Raw genomic sequence first — 19,616 nt, 5'->3', positions numbered from 1 at the left:
CGGCATCACAATCTCCCATCTCAAGGAGGACACCGGAGCGTTTTAGCGAATCCCCTCCCCTGCCTGTGCATGCACATGCACACACGTGTGCACACATAAGCTTTGTGTAATTTTGCAACTGCATTTATGCTATATATGCTGATTTTTAATGAATAATACACCAAGGATATCTATTCAATAATTTTTACCTTAGAATCCTGGTTCTATTATTTGGTAAGTTTGGGTTCAAAATAGGCATAAAGTAATTGAAATTCAGGTATCAAAGTTTCACATCTCGTCAGCTTCCACCTTGAAATAAAACATTCCTTTAGCCTCATTTCTAATAGTTAGGGGAGCAAGGGGCACCCTTGTTTTAGAAACCAGGAAGGACTATTATTAGGAATTTATCAACCTTTACTTATCTCTGGATTTTTCCCCCCTCTGTTCACACTGTGTTTTATCTTCTCTCCACTGATCTTTTTTTGCAGATGACCTTTCATCTTATTTCTCATCTGCTGGTCCCATCAACCCTAACTTTGTATCTGCTAAAACTCAGGTAATTGCTTTTAGATGGGTATAATTAAGAAGCCATTAGTGTAAAGTTTCATTTCAGTTTACGCCTTGGTCTGCATTTGAGCAGAGAAATATGAAATTAAGGTATTAGCTCCTTTCAGGAGTATGAGTCACGAGCTAATAAGTTTCAAGAGCAGTTTCTCAACTGTAATGATTGTGCTTTTCTCTTTGAATATATTCTTTGGAATTCTCATAGAGGGAATATTTTAAAAGAAAGGGGAGCAGATATACTGAGACAGATTGGGTATGTGATTCCTGAGGTCTGAGTGTCTGTGATACCCGATGAGGGTCACGTGAGGGTTTTTAAAGTAACTGACACAGGAAGGCCCAACCTGAAAGCCTGTATGTTCCCTTTCCCTATTCTGTAAGAATTTTACCTTTCTGAGGGCAACTGTGAGAGAGATTGATGACCTGGGTGGAGAAGGAGTCAAAGTCAAGATGACCTAATCGGGGGGTTAGCTGCCTAGAATGGTAGTTCTCAAATCTGGCTGTGTATTAGAATTAGTATATTAGTTTCCTGTGACTTCCATAACCAATTTCCACAAACTGGGTGTCTGAAGACAAGGAAACCCATTCCCTCACCCTTCTGAAGGCTAGAAGCTTAAGTTTGAAGGATCAGCACGGCCATACTCTTTCTAAAGATGCTAGGGTAGGACACTTCTTTGCCCCTTCCTAGCTTCTGGTGATGCTTGGCAATCCTGAGCTTTTTTGTCTTACACTGAAATGACCCTAATCTCTGCCTCTATTGTCACATAACCATCTTCCCTGCATATATATGTCTGTGTGTCCTCTCAACTTACAGAGACACCAGTCATTGGATTTAGAGCCCACCTTAATCCAATATGACCTCATCTTAACATTTACAAAGCAAACATCTTCATCTTGAATTTCCAAATGCAAAGACCTTATTTCCAAATAAGGTCACATTCTAGGATTCCAGGGGAATATTAATTTGGGGAGAACACTATTCAACTTTCTGTTCCTGGAAAGATTTTTTTAAATCCCTTTGCCCATGCTACATCCCAAATCAATTAAATTAGAATTCTGGAAAGGTACATTCTGGAATCACTTGGGAAGATTTAAAAGAAACAAATACTTGGGGATCACTCCCAGAAATTCTGAAATATATAGACATTCTAACAAGTATAATGTTGGATTATTAAGGAAAATAAATAAGATCATATGAAGTGCATAGCAGAAACCTGGCACATAATATGTGCTCAATTAATATTTTCTTATTGATTTGTTTGGCTTGATTGGTTTATAAAAATAAGGACACAGTTTCACTTATGTAAGGATACATTATTCAACAAGCACTGGTACCCTTTTTCTCCCACCTTTTTTGGGACAGAGCTGATTATCTGCTTTGTGTTTCTGGGGGCAAGGTTTTCCTTAGTATATGGTTTACTGTTACACTTACACATCCTGTTTTTCTGATAGACAAATTCTTATCATCTCTTCTGTGTTTTAGTCTAATTGCCATTGTCCTCCTATCCTTTAAATGGCCATGTTGTAAGCTCTAATCTCCTGCAGTCTGCTAAGGTGACTAATTATCCTACTTTGCTTGCGATTGAGGGATTTTTTTCCTCAGAATATAGGAATTTCAGTACTAATCTAAGACAGTCCCAGGGAAATCATTCTGGCTACTTACCCTAAGCCTGCCTCAATCAGTCATAGGTAACAGAACACGCAAGGGTCTTCAAAAGGGAATAACACATGTATAAAATATGACAGTTGCCTTCAGGTCTATGTAAGAGCTATCAGAGAGCGAAGTAATGAATAATAATGATTATAATGATGATGGTAATAATTATTGATCACTTATATTAATCAAGTGCCTTTACAAAGAGTTTTATGTGTATTATCCATTTAATACTCACAGAAACCCTATATATGAGTGGCACCATTATCATTTTCTAAATGAAGAAATTGGTGTTCAAGCAGCTTATGTGCCTTCTTCAAGTTATAACAGCTAATATGTGGTCCCAATTTTGGTCCCAATGTAATACCCAGGAGGTATGGTTTCTACACTGATAGAATGAATACCTATCCCATATTGAATGAATGTTCAAAGAATACAGAAATACAAGTCAGGGAAGGACAGAGGGATGATGTTTCGGCCTGGTGTGATTCACAAAGCCATTTCAAATAAAGGGGGAATTGAACTGGCACCAATAGCTCATAATGCACCATGACTTCCCTTAAGTGCTTCATTTAAGGAAAACATCAATTAAGTACCTAATATGTGTACAGCTCATAAAGAAATATTGAGGCAATGATAATTGCCAGAATTTTTCGAGGGAGTTACTGTGTCCCTGGCACTGTGCTAAGCCCTTGATATGATACTACCTAATGACATGGCTTTGTTATATCCAACCAACAGAATACACATCCCCATCACAGAAAAGAGAATTGAGGCTCTAAGACATGAGTCAACTTGACCCACAATCTCACAGCTACTTTGTGATAAGTTCAGAATCCAAATGTAAGTCTCTTTGTTTTTTGGTTTGTTTTATGATAGAATCCATTTTCATAACTGCCATGTTGTCCTGCTCTTCAAGATGAGAAGGACATCAGAATATTTTGGCAAGGCTTAAGTGAAAACATAGAACAGATTTATATGGTGGACACGTCATATAAAAGTTAGTTAATTCACTTGTTCAAGATTAAAATGGTGGCGTAAAACTTGCAGCAGAAGGTAGATACTGAAGGCCATGTGAGGCGAACTTGCCAGCAAGCAGAGCTGGTGGTGTGGATGCTCCTCATCTTTGGGGCACAACTAGCCCTCATCTCCGTGAAGAAAGGCAGCAGCCAAGGCTATGGGAAACACTCCTGTGACAAAATTGAGAGTACAGTTAATCAGAACTTAATTAAACAGTTTAATCTCTGACTAACGGGCAGGGAGGGTGATGGAAGATGAGGAGGGGAAAGAAAAAGCACATAAAATCCCTCCATTTAAGATGGTGAAATGTGTCTTCTCATCCATAATGCAGCACCATAATGTTCTTGTATGAATTGAAAATGCCAGGCAATCAAAGGCCATATGTGAGTGAATGCATACAGAGTGTCCATGTATTTTTAATCAAGGCTGCATCTCTGAAGTATGTTTATGCTTTCTTGGAATGAAAGATGCTCCCCTAGAATTAGCTCTGCACCCAGCTCCAGGCTGTTGTTACCTTTGGCCTTGCCAGGAGAAAGGGAGTTGGCACATCCCCCATAATGCATTACTGCGAGGTTGACACAAACTACTTAAAGGATAGTGAACATCGAGCAATCCATTATGGCTGAGGAAATGGGCTTAGGAGTCACTGAAGTCTTCACTCCCTGAAAGATCACTCTTCTCTCTCTTCACAGCCTACAGTTCATTATCCACATAGTACCCAGAGTGATCTGTTAAAAATGCAAATCCAACCTCTTCCTTTCTCCACTCAAAACCCTCTAGTAAAGAGTTTTAAAAATAAAAACCAGACTCTGCTATGGGCTACACAACACTGCATGAGTTTCTCCCCCCCCCCCCAAATACCTTCTTCATGTCATACTTCACTTTACTTTCATGATGCCCCAGTCAGTCATATTGTCCCTATTTCTATTGCTAACCACTTAGTATGCACTCTTTCATGCATTCACTGAAAAAGTGTTTGAGCTCCAGGTATGTGTCAGGAGCTCTCCCATGTGTTGAGGATGCACCAATGAACAAAACATAAGCCTTTCTGCCCTCTTGAAATTTATATTCCAGTCAGAGAAGATAGGTGACAATAAAGAAGATGAAATTATAAGTTGTAGATAGCATTGAGAAAGTGACAAATCCTTTACATAAAAGAGAGTAGAGTAGTACAAATAGGATCAAGATTAAGTGGCAAGGAATGCTAGGTTATGAAGTGGTCAGGGGAGATGTCTCTCTTCAAGACATTTTCTCTTACTGCTCCTTCTCCCAGATCCTGGGTACACACTTTACTCAGATCCTTGCCTGAGTATCTGAGAACTCAGGTCTCAACTCAAATGCCTCCTTTCAGAGAGACCTTTGTAGATCCCCCAATGTGAAGTGGTCAATTCTTGTCACTTTATCTCACTACCCTGTGATAGTGCCATCTGAGCTTACATTCTTCGTTTATTTACTTACTTTGTTTTTGTCTGCAATACTCATGGACTGTATGCTCTAAGAGGACAAGGTTTTTATCCCTTCACTGTTGGGTCTCCGGTGTCTAGATCTGTGCCTAGCATCCAATAGATACTCAACAAATGTATGTTGGAATAAAAGAATGAAGGAATGGATGAAGATAGATATCAACACATTAATTAGACAATTGAGACAAGAGACATAAGTGATATTTGACAGTGAGAAATCACTAAGAGACATGATCATCTTCTTTTTGAGTGGCATGGCATTTATTTAAGTAACATAGTCCAGGAAATACAGAATAGATCAGGAAAATACTATCAAGAGAATAATTAAAATGATTAAATAATATTCAAAATGCACTTCCTTTATATTCCTCATGTGTCCATTTATCTCCATTCTCACAGCCACCACTATGGGCCATGTGTCACTATCTCTTGTTTCACTGCTCTCATTCTTGCCGCTCTACAAAATATTTCTTCAAAGTCGAGGAAGAGCGATGCTTTAAAAATGTGTATTTGTTGTGTCTTCCATTGCTTAAACCCTTTGATTACTCCCTATTAACTATAGGATAGTATCCAAAACTCTTAAAGTGGCTCCGAGACTCCAAGTGCTGGCCATTGTCCACTTCTCCAGTTTCATCTCTTAGTACTCCTCACCAGTTATATAATTTACCTGAACTGATCTCCTGTATGTTTCCTGAATGCTCAAAGCTGCCATCTTTCCTTCAATTAGGAGATGGTTTCTCTGAGTGGAAGTGCCTCCTCTGCTCTCTATGCCTGGTTAAGTCATAGCCATCTTTTAAATCTTAGACTCCGTACCCTCTGGAAAGGACTATCTGTTCTATAAGTCTGAACTAGGTAACTCTTCTCTGTGGTCTCATACCATGTCAATTTGCCCACCACATTACTTCCTGCATAGTGAATTGCCCTTGTTTGATTTCTTTCCTGTCTCCACCACTAGACTTGAGTAATAAATGGACAAAAATAATTTCTGCCTCCTTCATTCCTATAGTTCAGGCATCTCATGTAAGACCTGGCTCATGGTAGTTCCTCAAAATATACTTGTTGAATGATTGGATAAAATGCAGTGTCAATTAAAATAGCAAGACTTTATTTCCAGATGGAACTTTGACTATTATTTCTCATTTCAAAGCTTTGCTCATGGGTCTTGCTCTTCTGTGACTAAAAACTGAGAGGAGATGGTATAAAGTTGAGGGCACACAGTTTATCTCTTGATATTGATGTCATAGAGTATAATTGGGTCCTTTAGTTCAACCACTGGTGATAGCCTCAGGGACCAAAGAATTGATCTTGCAAGACAGGCATTCTGAGTCATACTAAAAGTATTGAGCATAGTGGCTCCTGCAAAGTAGGGAATTCTGATGTCTTGCTTATAACAGTGGAAAGTACCTTAATATTAGTAGCTTTGCCTATGTCTGAAGACAAACTGCAGTGGCTGTAGAAATAAAGGATGCAAAAACTGAATGGAGTCATTGAAAGCATATTATCCAAGAAACTCAGTTCACTGATGAAGAAAGCAAGAATTCCAATGGTTGTTTAAATAACATCCTCTCTATTCTTGGAATGAATTTTTTTACTTTTCCTCCCACCCTATAGTTTCTTTCATTTGTTTTGTTCAGTTAAACTCAACATGTTTTGACAGGTTTTAATTTTTTCCTTAACCATGTGCCAGACATTAAGAATATGTCTCCCACATGAAGGCCACATGTCAGTTCTGTGACATAAGATGCAAGTGCTTTTTCATGGATCATCTTGCATCCTAGCTAAATTCAGAAGCCTATCCCTCTTTAAAATCCTTTGACTAATTCACTTGCACCAGAACTTTGGTGAGAAACACATATTTTATTTAAAAGAACATAGGAAAGAAGGGACAGGAGATTACATCACACATATCTAAGCAAGCAAATTAACATTCCTCCATGGGAATCCATTACTTTTCAAAAACCCCTTACCCCTCTTGTCACTGGGGATTCCTTTTTCCTTCTTTCAATGCATGAAAAAGACCATTCTCATTGACTTAGAGCTCTTCTCTCCAGTATTTTCCTCTAAGCATTTAAAATTCTTCTTTCCTTGATGAGCTCTTGCTTCCAGCAGTGCTCATCCAAAGTCCTAACAGTTGTTCCATGAAACAAAGGGAGAATCTTCCAATTAGCAGAACCACCAGCCTTAGAAAATGCTTCTTGGGCACACTTCATCTTTATGCTTGACCAGAAAATCCCAAGGAGCCAAATCATTGTTAACCTAAGTTCTGGGCATCTGAATCTTCATTTATAAGATGCCCCTAAAGATCCTGACCTCATGGAGTTGTTATGAGGATCACATGAACTAAGTATAAAAAAAATCAAAACAGAACTGGTACATAACCCAACACAGAATAACCTAGTAGTAGAATGGGGTATACTGGTTTCTTTATGCTCAAGCAACAGGACTTGAGGATTCATTAGTTTCACAACTTCCTATCATATTTGTGTTTAAGAGGTCTCTCAGTCTCTTAAAGCTCATCAGTATCCCTAAACTTAGCACAAAAGTGCAAAATAGTCCAGAAAAATGCAAATTAAAGAGCAAAGCTTATCATCATTTGTGCATGATGGAGACATGACTATTCTGACATCATTCCACCAAGTGTGTGTGTGTGTGTGTGTGTGTGAGTGTGAGTGTTCTAGAGAATTTACCTACTGAAACCCCTCTTTCAGAGACAATGCTATGTTCTAAAAGGCTATTGTAACATTGTTTTGTCCACAGCCCTATTTGACTCAGTATAGGCTAACCTTCCAGGTCTTAGTGGCAGATAGAGGCACCATGTGTCTTACTTTGATGTAAAACTTCATCCCTATCTAGAAATGTCATGGTTTGAAAGTCTTGAGGCAGAGAGACTTCTCTATTTATAATCTAATTCATATTCGTAGCAGATCCAGGGAATAATCAGGCTCATCACAGTGGAAATGCTCAACTGAGCATGGTTGAGCAATGCTATTGACTGGAGTCACTTTGCCATCAAACCATCAGGGATTAGTAACCTCTGAAACCCCCTGCTTCCAGCAGTTCAAGAGAGGTAGGGTCTCCTGGGCTCTGTCCATGGAACTGATAACAAAAGTACCCATGAAAGTGTAAAAAAAAAAGAGAATTTATTGAAAGAAATCACCAGAGTCCTGAACTTTGGCCTGGATTTATGATTATTGAATTATTTTTTCAATCCCTAAGATTCTAGTACCATACAAGTTACTCTGGAAAGAGCTGTGGAAATTACAGAGATGAGTAAAAATTAAGTAAATGTTTATATCATGAATATTGTATCAGCTAATCTTCATAGCAATTTCACCAGATAGACCTATTTATTTTTATTTTATAAAAGACAAAATCAAAGCTTAAGAAGATGAAGAGACTTGCCTAAGATTAACAAAATCATAGTTACACTTAAAAATCAGATATGTCTGGGGAGAAGGATCAAAACGCAGTCGTAAATGGCATCGGTAAGTGTCTTTACACATTTTCCCTTTTAACCTTCATAAGAACACTGCTTTGTCTCCATTTCATAGATGAGCAAAATGAGGTGCAGGGAAATTTGGTACTTGTTCAGAGAACTTGTACAAATATTCTACAAGAAGGACACCTGAAGTACTCTTGCATTACGGGTGTCATCAAGGGTATGGAGTTAGGTTTACTAAGATGCCCTAAATATTCCATAAGGTCTGAAAAAAAGGGAGACACTGAAGAAGAGAAAAGGGTATTGAAAAGAAAAATAGTTACATTAGCATGGAGACAAATTCTGCTTCTATTTTAGATGGCAAACCTACATTTTCTCCAAGTTATGTAAGAGAAAGCCTTCTGTTTGTGTTCAAAGGGCAAGCTTGAGGAAAAGCTCAAGACACTGCCTGCATCCTAAGTGGCCCGAGTGATGGAGGGAATGGGCCCTGTTCCAAATTGATTAGTTCTGCTACCTTCTCATTATTGTTCCGCCTGAAGTTTGGCATGCAAGCAAGGTCATTCCATGCATGGGTCTGCGTGACTTAACTGATTCCACTACAAACTCCCTCCCCTGTACACCCCCCACCCCCACCACGGCATGCCACCTGCACTAGAGAAAATTAAAAATCAGCGCATACATTTTACATGAGTTCCCGAGACCAGTGAGAAATTAATGTTATGTTGTCTTTTGATAAAGATACAGCTGTTTTTTTAAAGATGTTCATTCAATTCAGTAATAGGAAACCTTCCTCAGATTCCTCCATGGGGCCTATACCTCAGGATGAGAAGAAGAAATGCATATAGACTCAGAAGAATATGTTTGAGCACATTTTGTTTTTGCAGTACACCTTACAAAGAAATTTCAGGGTTACATATTAGGTTGCTGCCCTCCCCAAACTGACAGGTGCCTTGTTAATTTTCTATCTTCAATTTTCTATCCTCAATTTTCCTTCCTCTGAGTTTACTCCCTTGGCCTGGAATGATGCCTTCTCATATTCTCATGTTCAAATACTTGCAGTCCTTCAAGGTTGAACACAAATGACTCCATTTCCATGAAGCCATCTCATATCCTCAAATCAAGATATGATTACTCTTGTGTCACATCTTCAGTAATGCTTAGAAACATTCTCATCCCTTCTGCTCCCAAATGTGAGAATAATTACAGCGATATTTCAGCGTTGATTTAAAACTTACAGATACCATATAAGAAACAAATAATACACAGTAAATAGTATAGGTGTTGTTAGACTTACTACTGACAAAGAAATACAATGTCAAAGTTCTCTGGGCAGAATTCAAAAGTTTTACAGTCATTTTCCAGTCTTGGTTTTTAGTTTTATCCTGTCACTTTCTCTAGGGCACCTCTGTTTCCACCCCTCCAAACTCTTTATTCTATTAACTAAACTCCTCAGTGTTGTATGAATATTATGCGCTTCATCACTGAGGACCCCCATGGTTGGGGTTCTTTTTGCTTTGTTTCCTTCCACATACATAGACAGTAAGCAACAGAGGCAGAATTGAGATCCAATTTCCCATACTCATAAACAACAGTTCATCCAAGCTTCTAAAAGGCGCCAAGTAATCATTAAGAAGTGATTTGTTTGGTTATGAGCATAAGCTTTGAATTTAGACAGACTTGAGTTTGAACATTAACTGCTTGTCTGTACATTTGCAAAATAGTTCCTTCAAAACATAAGCAGTGATCTTTGTAAAAGGAAAATAACATATATGTGTGTGTGTGTCGATACATATATATGTATAAGCTTAAAGTTATTAAGGTTATTATTATACCTTATGTTCAAAATATTCATAAATTATATTCATAATTATAAGCTCATATTTAAGTAAATTTGTGATTAATCTCTATATATGTAACACACACATATATAAAATTTGATCCACATTGTGACTTTAAGATGTATGTGTGTATATTATATGATACACACAGAGAGTGTATATGTTATAGTATCTATCTATCTATCTATCTATCTATCTATAGGGCATAGTATGTATACATAGTAGTGTGTGTGTTTGTGTGTGTGTGTGTGTGTGTGTGTGTGTAAATGTTCCAAAAAGATCTACCTTTATTCTGATGCAGGAGTGAAATAGATCCAGAAGTCAGCGGGTTTAAAATAAAATATTACATTTATTACTTTTAAAGTTTTTGACCAATGTGGTTTAGATTAAGGTGAGGCTAAATGGACTTGTTAAAGTTCATTGCTAAAACCCACTCTCCTCAGGATCTGGAATCTCATCAAGAGGGCAAGTGAGGACCTTAGACAAGTAGAAAGAGATCCCCTACAGTATCACTGGGTGGAGAAGGAAGGAAGGGAACAAAATTTTGGTATTTACTAACCTGTGATAAATTGTCTCTAAATAATTGAAAACATAGACCAAGATTTGATACCCAACAGTTAATGACTCACTTATCCTTCACAAGAGTCTCAGAATAAAGGTTCTTGCAGGGAGCCAGGAGTTTTCCTGGAGTAGAGACTGCTCTACGCAGGAAGAAGTGGGAGTTCAGAAATACAGTCCCTTTCTTAAAATCTGGCAAGATTCTGATGCTCAGTAAGTGACTGATTTTATGTGGTACCTATTATTATCAGTTAATTTTTGGCTATTAAGTTTTGAATGATCAACACTGAAATGTTATTGATGATACTAAATATATCTGTGTGCTGTCTGCATATTTTTTGTACATAAAGGCAGAATGAATCTTTCAATGAAAACTGCAGTTACAGCTTCTGTTTAGCACTGCAGCTTCCCCATGCCTCTGGAAGCCCCAACACCACCAAATTTTGCTGACCTGGCTTCCTAAGTTTTAATTCAGCAATAAACCTGGTTGGACAGATGCATCCACAAGTCGGAGACTATGCAGCACTCAATCTGTCTAACTGAAATGTTGTTTCATATTTGTACTTTCTACTGGAACTGGATATGTGTCTTTCTGTCTCTGTGGAGCCCAAATGTAAGGGGATGTCCGGAAGGGACCCAGGTATGGAAGGGACAAGAAGTAAAATGGTGGCTGGGGTAACATAGAAGCTGGAGTATCGGTACTTGTTTCATCAAATAAAAAGGAGTACACGGCATCCCCTCTGTGAACCATCACAGCCGGTTTCCACTTAAAAGCAATATGAATTTAGCAGACAGTTTTGATGGCCCAGTGAGATTGTTAACTAGGGTATTGTCTATATAGGCATGTACTAACCCTGTGCATGTATACATTTTTATCGAAAGATAAATATTTGGGGGAGGGACTTCAATTAAGATAATGTATATTGGGTGACTTCAATGAGCTAGCCATTGTTCTAAAGACTTGAAATACATATTCTCTCTCTCTCTCTCTCTCTCTCTCTCTCCACCACCACCAAGCCTTCACACATAATGTTCTTTCTCAGTAAAATTCTATCCCTGTCTTCTTTACCTGATGCCTTCCTACTTAAAACCATTCTTCTTTGAACATACTTTATGAGAAGTTTCCCTGATCTCTAAACTGAGCACTGGTTCCTTGGTATATGCTCCCATCCACTCAGTGTATTTATTGCTTAATACCCAGTTTACAGGATTTAAAGCTAGATTCCTATACTCTAACTTTTCACTCCACCTCTTCTAGTATTATGACCTTGTCCAACTTAATCCAGCTGCCCTATCTGTAAGTCAGAAATAATACTAATACCTACCCTTGGATTAAGCATTAGGTATTTGAGGATTAAATGGGGAGATTTATTTAATAGGCTGAAACCAAGGTCTGTCATTGAATGTACATTAGCCATTTTTATTCTTTTCAACAAGTTTTGTCTTCAAGCTAAAATAGGGAGAGTAAGAGACTATGAAAAGCTAGCATTCCAAACCCAGAGGTTGGATTTTATCTGGTAAAAATGGAGATCTGTTGAAGGTTTTAAAGAGAGGAGAAACAGGGTCAGATATGAATTTTAGAAAGAATAAACAGAAATATAGGAGATGGACAAGTAGAGGAAGAACTCTTTAAAATATGGGTTGCCTGGGTGACTCAGTTGGTTAAGCAACTGACTTTAGCTCAGATCATGATCTCATGGTTTGTGGGTTTGAGCCTTGCATCGGGCTCTGTGCTGACTGCCAGCTCAGAGCCTGGAGCCTACTTCAGATTCTGTGTCTCCCTCTCTCTCTGACCCTCCCCTGCTCATGCTGTCACTATCTCCCTCTCAAAAATAAATAACATTAAAAAGTTTTTTTTTTTAATTAAATGTGCTTAGTATAGCCAAGTGATTCATATTTAAGCAATCACATTTAATCATCATTCCCCCAAACAAAAAGCACATTTAATTCAACAAACAAAAACAAAAGCAAAAAACAACATTTATGAAATGTTCACTGAGCGTGAGATGCTGTTCTAAAGCCTGAGAATCCAAAGCAGCAGTTTGCATACCGTAGAACAATCGAGTCTAATGTTTAAAAGCATCAGATTTACAACTACATAGACCTAGGTTCATCAAGAGCTATACTTTCCCATTTCAAGGAGATTCTTAAGTTACCTAAACCTCAGTTTCTTCAATATTAACAAGATTAATTAGAAACATTAAATGAGATATAGTATTTAAATCACCTAAAAATGCTTAGGATGTGGTATGTGTTCAATTAATGCTAGTTTTTACTATTACTATTATTATTGTTGATATTACTTTGTAGCAGTGCTCAATGGCACCTCTCTTCAACACCAAACTGTTCACAGTCTGAATAGAGAAAACAAATACGTAGGCATATAAATTATATTCTATTTGAGGTGCCGTGCTATTAAACATGGCAAATTGCTGTTGAGTGTGTATCATTTGTCAGGTATTGTTCTGAATGTTTTACATGTATAATCATATTTAATTCTTTTTTTAAAAAAAACCCTGTAAGGCAGATAATGTAATGCTAAATGGTATACAGATGAAGAAATGCAGAGTTCAAGTTAAAGAACATGTCTAAGGCTACACAGAGAGTGCCTAGCCGAGTGGTATGTGAGCCAAAGTTGTCTAACAGCTGCTATGCTTTAAACCACTAGTTTACTGTGCTTCTCTGATAAATAAGGATGTGATAATTTTGAAATTGGAGGATTTTAAGAGGACACAGCATCTGTGCTGGGCCCTGACAGCTGAGCTACTCACTTTGTCTCCAGGAAAGCTTCAACTATTCCTGATAGAAGTGTGTCCTCAAACTTTACTCAGAGTTAGAAAGCCTCTTTCCACAATCTTTCCATATTTAGCAACCAGCCACCTATGCTGGAAAATCCTTCTGTATGCTCCATATTTATATGGGAATTAGGTCCAGAATAAATGAATATCATCCCCTACCAGTAGTTTAAGGATAAATTCTAACTGTCTGTGCAAGTAAAGTTATCCCCAGAAGATTGCTGATTCTAGAAATAATTTTCTGCTGATTCATAGATGGAGAGAGTGGAATAATTTGAAGGCTGATATTAATCTCTCTTTCCATCTACTCTTTCTCTTCTCTTGTTGCTCTACAAGGTCAGTAAGTAGCAACAATGGCAATGTTACTTTGATTGAAAGCAATGATGAGTGTTAAGGTAAGTATAGCAGTTGACACAAGTAGTAGCTCATAAATATCTAAAGATATTTAAAGAGATAGAAACTCCACGAGGAATATGTAATTGATCATGCCGTCTTAAAGATGAGGACACTGAGGCATGAGATGATTTAATAGTTATTCAAAATCACACAACTACAAATGTCACAATCATGGTCATGGGCAGAAAAACCATTACTCAGATCAGTGATGTGGTTATAGATCTGTCTCAGCATCCTCATGTTAGACTGTGTTTTATGACAAGATGTGCAATTTAGAACAAGTCTCACTGCATTCTGAGCCCAAAGTTTGAGGTAGGAGTAGAGAAAAGATCTCTAGCTAGTGGCCAAATCTCACAGTCTCACCTGAACAGAGAGCCTGTACCTCTGAATAGAGTAGAAAATACATACAAAGTTTTTCAGTATTCACTGTGTCCTCAAAGATGCTGGGTCACCTTCCTACATTCTGTAGAAAAAAGCGCCTCCATCAGCAGGTCCCAGACTTTGCCCCTGTTCAGCCTGGCCAAAGTATTCCAGAGGTGAAGCAGCATTTCTTATTTTATGAAGCTAAAGTGTACCTGTGTTTCTTATCAGTTAGGACCAATTGTGCACAGCTGGCTCCCTCTCCATTCACCTGAGCAATCACAGTTAATATTTACCAACACATACATTAAAAGCATAGTTCTTTACATTTATAGGCATGAAGTCTTCTAATAATTTAGTGAACAGTCTAGTGACCCTTTAAATTGAGCATTCTTAACTGGTACATTTAGTAAAAGGGGGGATGGGGGAGAATGAATGTCCTTCATTAATATATGGTGTTGAGGCTATTGGGGGTGGTTATTAGATATGTCTTCTAATTCTTGTTCTGAAAGTCACATCCTAGTGTTGTGCTTCTTCAGTTCTATAAGGTTGGACATGGTCATGGAATGTGAAAAGAAGCATTCTCTTTTCCCCCTGGGTAGGACATTTTACAAGGTAGGCCCTCCTTTATTATGGCCACTTTCCATGTCTGCAGTAACAATAAAATTCTGTGTTCAGGTGACATCTGTAATCACCTGGGTCCCGAGAGACAGCAATGAGTAGAGAGCCCTTGCCAATCCACACTGGACTTGTGTTAAGGAATTCAGATTAAAGGGCTCTTGTCGTCATCATCATCATCACCATCCTCCTCCTCCTCCTCCTCCTCCTCCTCCTCTTGTTATATGGTACGTGATGTAGGTGCTTTTGGCAACACTTGGCAAGTTACTATAAAAAAAGAATGAGTTTGGAAAGTCACTGGCTAAATAAAAGAAAGTAGAGATGGTCAAGAAGTTTAGTGATTTGTAGGATTAAGAGAGGAAACTGTTGTTCAATACAGTCTTCACAGAAGTTATCATTGATAACATCATTGAATGTAACAAACACTGAACAAACCTTAGACTGGCAGCAAGGGTCAGATGAAAGGAATGGCCATCACAACCACTGTTAAAATGTCTTGAGTCTCTTAAGGTGTTTCAGAGGAAAGGTACAATTAAGTTTGGTATCCAGTAAGTGCATTCAATTGCAAAAAAAAAAGTGGTTCAGGGGGGAAAAAGAGAGAGAGAAATCTTGGCTTATCCATGAAATCCTTGTAAGTTGTTATAATTAAAGTGGCAGGGAGGGGAGGGAGGGGATGCAATCAAACAACAATATATCAAATCTAAGAAATACATCTGGAAAAGAAAAATGAGAGTAGTATTGGCATATATAAATGACTGGACTCAATGAGATATGAATCCTTCTAGCATTTTAAGTAAGGGGTACTGCAAGTAAACCACAGTCTATAACTCCCTGAGATTTAAAATAATACTAGGATTCTCAAACTCCTAAGCAGCAAAGAGACTGAAAGAGATGCTCAACCACGGAAAACTGTTTATTCTCTAATGTCCACTTTTCGGTGTGGCCAAGGAGGTTATTGGAAATGGAAGAATTCCATTTCTGTTCATAGAAAATGGACCATGATGACATCATGGGCCATAGAAAACAAAGGAATAGAGGCCCCACCCAGAGAACAGAATGAGACACTAATCTGAGAACCTTTGCCACTTCCAGGGGAAATCTTGTCACATGTTTCCAGTAGGATTTCAGAATTGCCATAGATCGTCAATTTTTTCTGCTCCATTTATGATTGGGAATGTTTATGGTAGTAATCCTATGCATGTTATTTTATATTATATTGGCTTATAAAATGCTTTTTCAGTTGAGTTTTTTTAGTTCAGATCTGTAACCAACAGGAACAGCCTCTAGACTTGATGGGAGGCATTCAGGGGTCTAGACTTGAAGCTGATTAGTGACTGAATGAGTTACCTTAGGTTCCTTTTTTTTTTTTTTTTAATTTTGTTTATTTTTTAGAGAGAGCAAGAGCACACAAACAGGGGAGGGTCAGAGAGGAAGAGAGAGGGAAACAGAATCAAAGTAGGCTCCAGGCTCTGAACTGTCAGCACTGAGCCTGATGCAGAGGTTGAACTCACCAACTGTGAGATCATGACCTGAGCCAAAGTTGGATGCTTAACCAACTGAGCCACTCAGTTGCCTTGAGTTTTTGAGCTGAGCTCTTGAGTTCTCTTTTCTGGTCATGTGGGAATAGAGATGTTTTATAAGCAGGAAGAAGTTATTTATTTCCTTAGAAAAACAGACTAGTATTATTAAGTCTGTTTAAAATATTCCAAATTTTCTCCCTTCTTGGCACATAGGAAAATTGTACTTCTCTACCTCTTTAGTAAGACATTGTCACATAACTGAATTTGAACCCCCAAAATGTAAACAAATATACCATGTGTCATTTTGAGGTGAAAGTATTTAATTATCAGGGCAATGTCAGACACTGCAGTGTTTGGTAATCCTGAAAGTATATGTAGGGATGTGTCCTCCACCAGCCAGGGTCCCTAATTGACTATAATGACAGAGCATTCTGCTGACCTGCATGGACATGTAGTGTGAGAAAGAAATAAACCTCTGTTATTTTCAGCCATTGAAACACAGGATGGGGGTGGTGGTGTATTGCTCACTATAACATGTCTATCCTGATTTGATCACAGGCTTGAATGTATGTTGTCTAACTTTACACATGCTTTTCCTACAACTGTAGAATGCCTTCTCCTTAAGGTACAAGGTAGGGCTCATCTGGCTGATCAGTATGATGTATCATCTGAACCTGAACTCTGGACTGGCAGCCATTCTTTGAGATGATGGCCATTCCCATCATGAAAATGAGGATTCTAATATTTATCTTATTCCTTGTCAATATGTGCAACTGACACTGCCCTTCCTTTTGAGTGATTTATATTTAATAAAGAAAAAGCCAGAGGCCAAAACTTTACCAGAATTTTATCCTATTTGGCTCCTCTATGCCCCATTTCTTTGATGAAGTGTGCACAAATTCACATCAGTACTTCTTTGTTTCCTCATTCATGAAGTGAATAATGAGCATGGACCCAACCATCCCATCATGGTGCTATTCCAAGTACCAGTCACAGATACAAACTTAGTCATAAAGCCTAAGTCCATTGGATGAAGGGACATATATCTTCATACTCATTGACGTGTATCTCAGATTTTATCTACTACTCTAAGATTGCGTGAAAGAAGTTAGCTCCTCCTCACAAAAGAAGATGTTATGAGAATATACCCAATAAGAAGTATAACTTCATCAAATAAGCTAAAATGTAAAGCCTCAATGTAAAGCTTCTTCAATGTCATGTCTTATATTTTGTGTCCCATTTAGTCAAATAAAGATAATGCACATTGCAGGCGGTCATTGTTTAATAATTCAGCTCATCGGTATGAAGGATCACTATGTAGTTGATATTGTGCTAGGGATACACAGGGAAGGCCTCTTTAGGAAAGTGACATTTAAGTGAGAGTTTATGAGTGAGGAACTTAACCAAGTGGGGAAAGAGCATTCCAAGAAAAGAGAATAGCCTGTGCAGAGCCTTGATGTGTGAAAGTTCAGTTCATTTGGGAGTTTGAAATGAAGCCAATGGGGACAATGTTGCAGGAACAAGTGTGAGAGTGGTTGGGACGAAGACACAGGCAGGGGTCTGTTTATCCTCCACATTGTAAATGTTGCCAAAAATTTTGGAGACAATGGAGAGACATTCAGGAGTTATTAACAATCTTATAGTGCTCGAGTTCCATTCTTTTAAAAATTACTGAATCTTAGAAATTAAAAGGCTGATGTCTGTGCCCCATCCTGTGTCTTATGCAATAATCTTTTCTTTAGCTGATTGGAAATCCAGAAATCTGTTTTCCAGCTTTACTGAGGGTCTTCTGCATGTCAGACACTCTGCAAAAGAGCTGAGGGTATAGATATGCCCCCTAAGTTGCAATGGTCACGTGATATACAATGAGAGCAAAAATGTTTAAAAAGGAAAAGAGAAAGAATAATCCCTGTATTTTTGTACACTCCTTAAACAATAATGTTGTTTTCATTAAGTGGGAGAAAGCAAAATTTGAATTCTAAAATTAACAAGTTAAAAACACATGTTTAATAAATAATCCATGGGAGTCAAAGGGATAAATACATTGAGCTCCTTAGAGAATGATAGAAATGGGATAGATGACAAAATAAAATAGACCTCATGATTCTACTGACAAAATTCCTTTAAAAAGCCGAAGGAGAGAGAAATAGAAGAACTGAAAGCTTGCTGCAGTTGCAGAATTTTAAGAGATTTATTTAACATTCTCCAGGCCTAGTTCTAAAATATTCATGTGTCTTGGACATAATTATGTCATTTTATTGTCCACTGTGTGTCAATGAAATGTCATTTTTTCACTGCAGCTTCTATCACTTCTCTGGCAATTGGGAAATGCAAATGATTATAAACAGAGAAGTCGTATGTGGTAGAGGATTTGTTTTATGAATCTTACACCAAAACTTTTAAATCTGAATGCTGTACTCAGGGAATGATTGAGAAGCAAATGGGCACGTTTCTCTATATAAAACACAGAGTGGTCCCTTTACAGTAGTCACATTTAAAGGAACATTGAACTAATGATTAAAGGGGTCAGGAAATATCCTAGTGTACTGACAAGCAACGAAATCGCTATTTCCAATCTAGAAATGGCTTTTGTTCTGTGTTGGTTTGGAAGATTCCATTAGTGTCAATGAGCAGAAGTTGCAAAGAAGTGGATTCTGTTCCAATTCAAGGAAACATCCTGTGGAATTCAGCTTTTTGTAGGACTTTGTTAGCCCTGGTCTAAAAGGCAGGTCAGCAGAGGGACCCTGAGAAAGACCTTTAGATCCTCTGTAGGAAGAGACACAAGAAAGCCTCCGAGGGATAGTTCGGCCTTGTGGAAATTGCCTGAGCTTTGACATCAACCAGATTGGGATTCAAATCTCAATATTCCCAACTTGCTGGCTGGCTGACTGTTAGGGTTCACTTCACTCTTTTGAGCTTCTTCTTTCTTCATCTGAAAATAGAAGATAATTGACTCAGACTTGTAGTTACAATTAAATGAGATGTTACATGTGAAATTCCTAGCAGATATCCATCAAATAACAAGTGCTTTATAAAAGTTATTGAGAAAATGGGACTCATAAGCAGGTGGGACAACACCTATTCACAGTATGTCTTCAACCAATGTTAGATGCCTCCATCTTTCCATATCCTTCCTGTTCAAGCCGCTCTAATTTCTGAAGGCTCCCACTGTCATGTTTATTTTTTGTATCTAGAACATGAATTCAGGAGAGAGTTGTTTCACTGAATTTCTGGTCTAATGTTCAAGCCCTGTCTGTTTACTCAACTGCATCTGTGCTTATTTCTATAGGTAGTGAGGCTCTCGCCAGGTCTTACATGTGCTTCTTTTTACCCACCTTTAAAACTGCAGGTTTTTCTCAAAACTTCAAAAAAAAGATGAAAATGCAACATTCTTCTTGACCCTTGTCTCAATTTA

At 38.0% G+C, this 19,616-nt stretch overlaps 1 long non-coding RNA gene across 1 annotated transcript in view; it reads left to right on the top strand.

Annotated features, from left to right (window-relative positions):
• Positions 1–471: 471 nt before the first annotated feature.
• The window catches only part of LOC120233408, a 55,256-nt gene continuing 36,111 nt past the window's right edge, over positions 472–19,616 (top strand). The window contains exons 1-2 of the long non-coding RNA XR_005528814.1: positions 472–535; positions 2,936–3,037. This is a non-coding gene — a long non-coding RNA (uncharacterized LOC120233408). The remainder of the gene's footprint in view (positions 536–2,935; positions 3,038–19,616) is intronic.

This window comes from Hyaena hyaena, unplaced genomic scaffold, assembly GCF_003009895.1.
Source record: "Hyaena hyaena isolate Hyena2069 unplaced genomic scaffold, ASM300989v1 scaffold_90, whole genome shotgun sequence".
In the NCBI taxonomy this organism is placed as follows: domain Eukaryota; kingdom Metazoa; phylum Chordata; class Mammalia; order Carnivora; family Hyaenidae; genus Hyaena; species Hyaena hyaena.
This window is presented reverse-complemented; position numbering and strand designations above follow the sequence as displayed.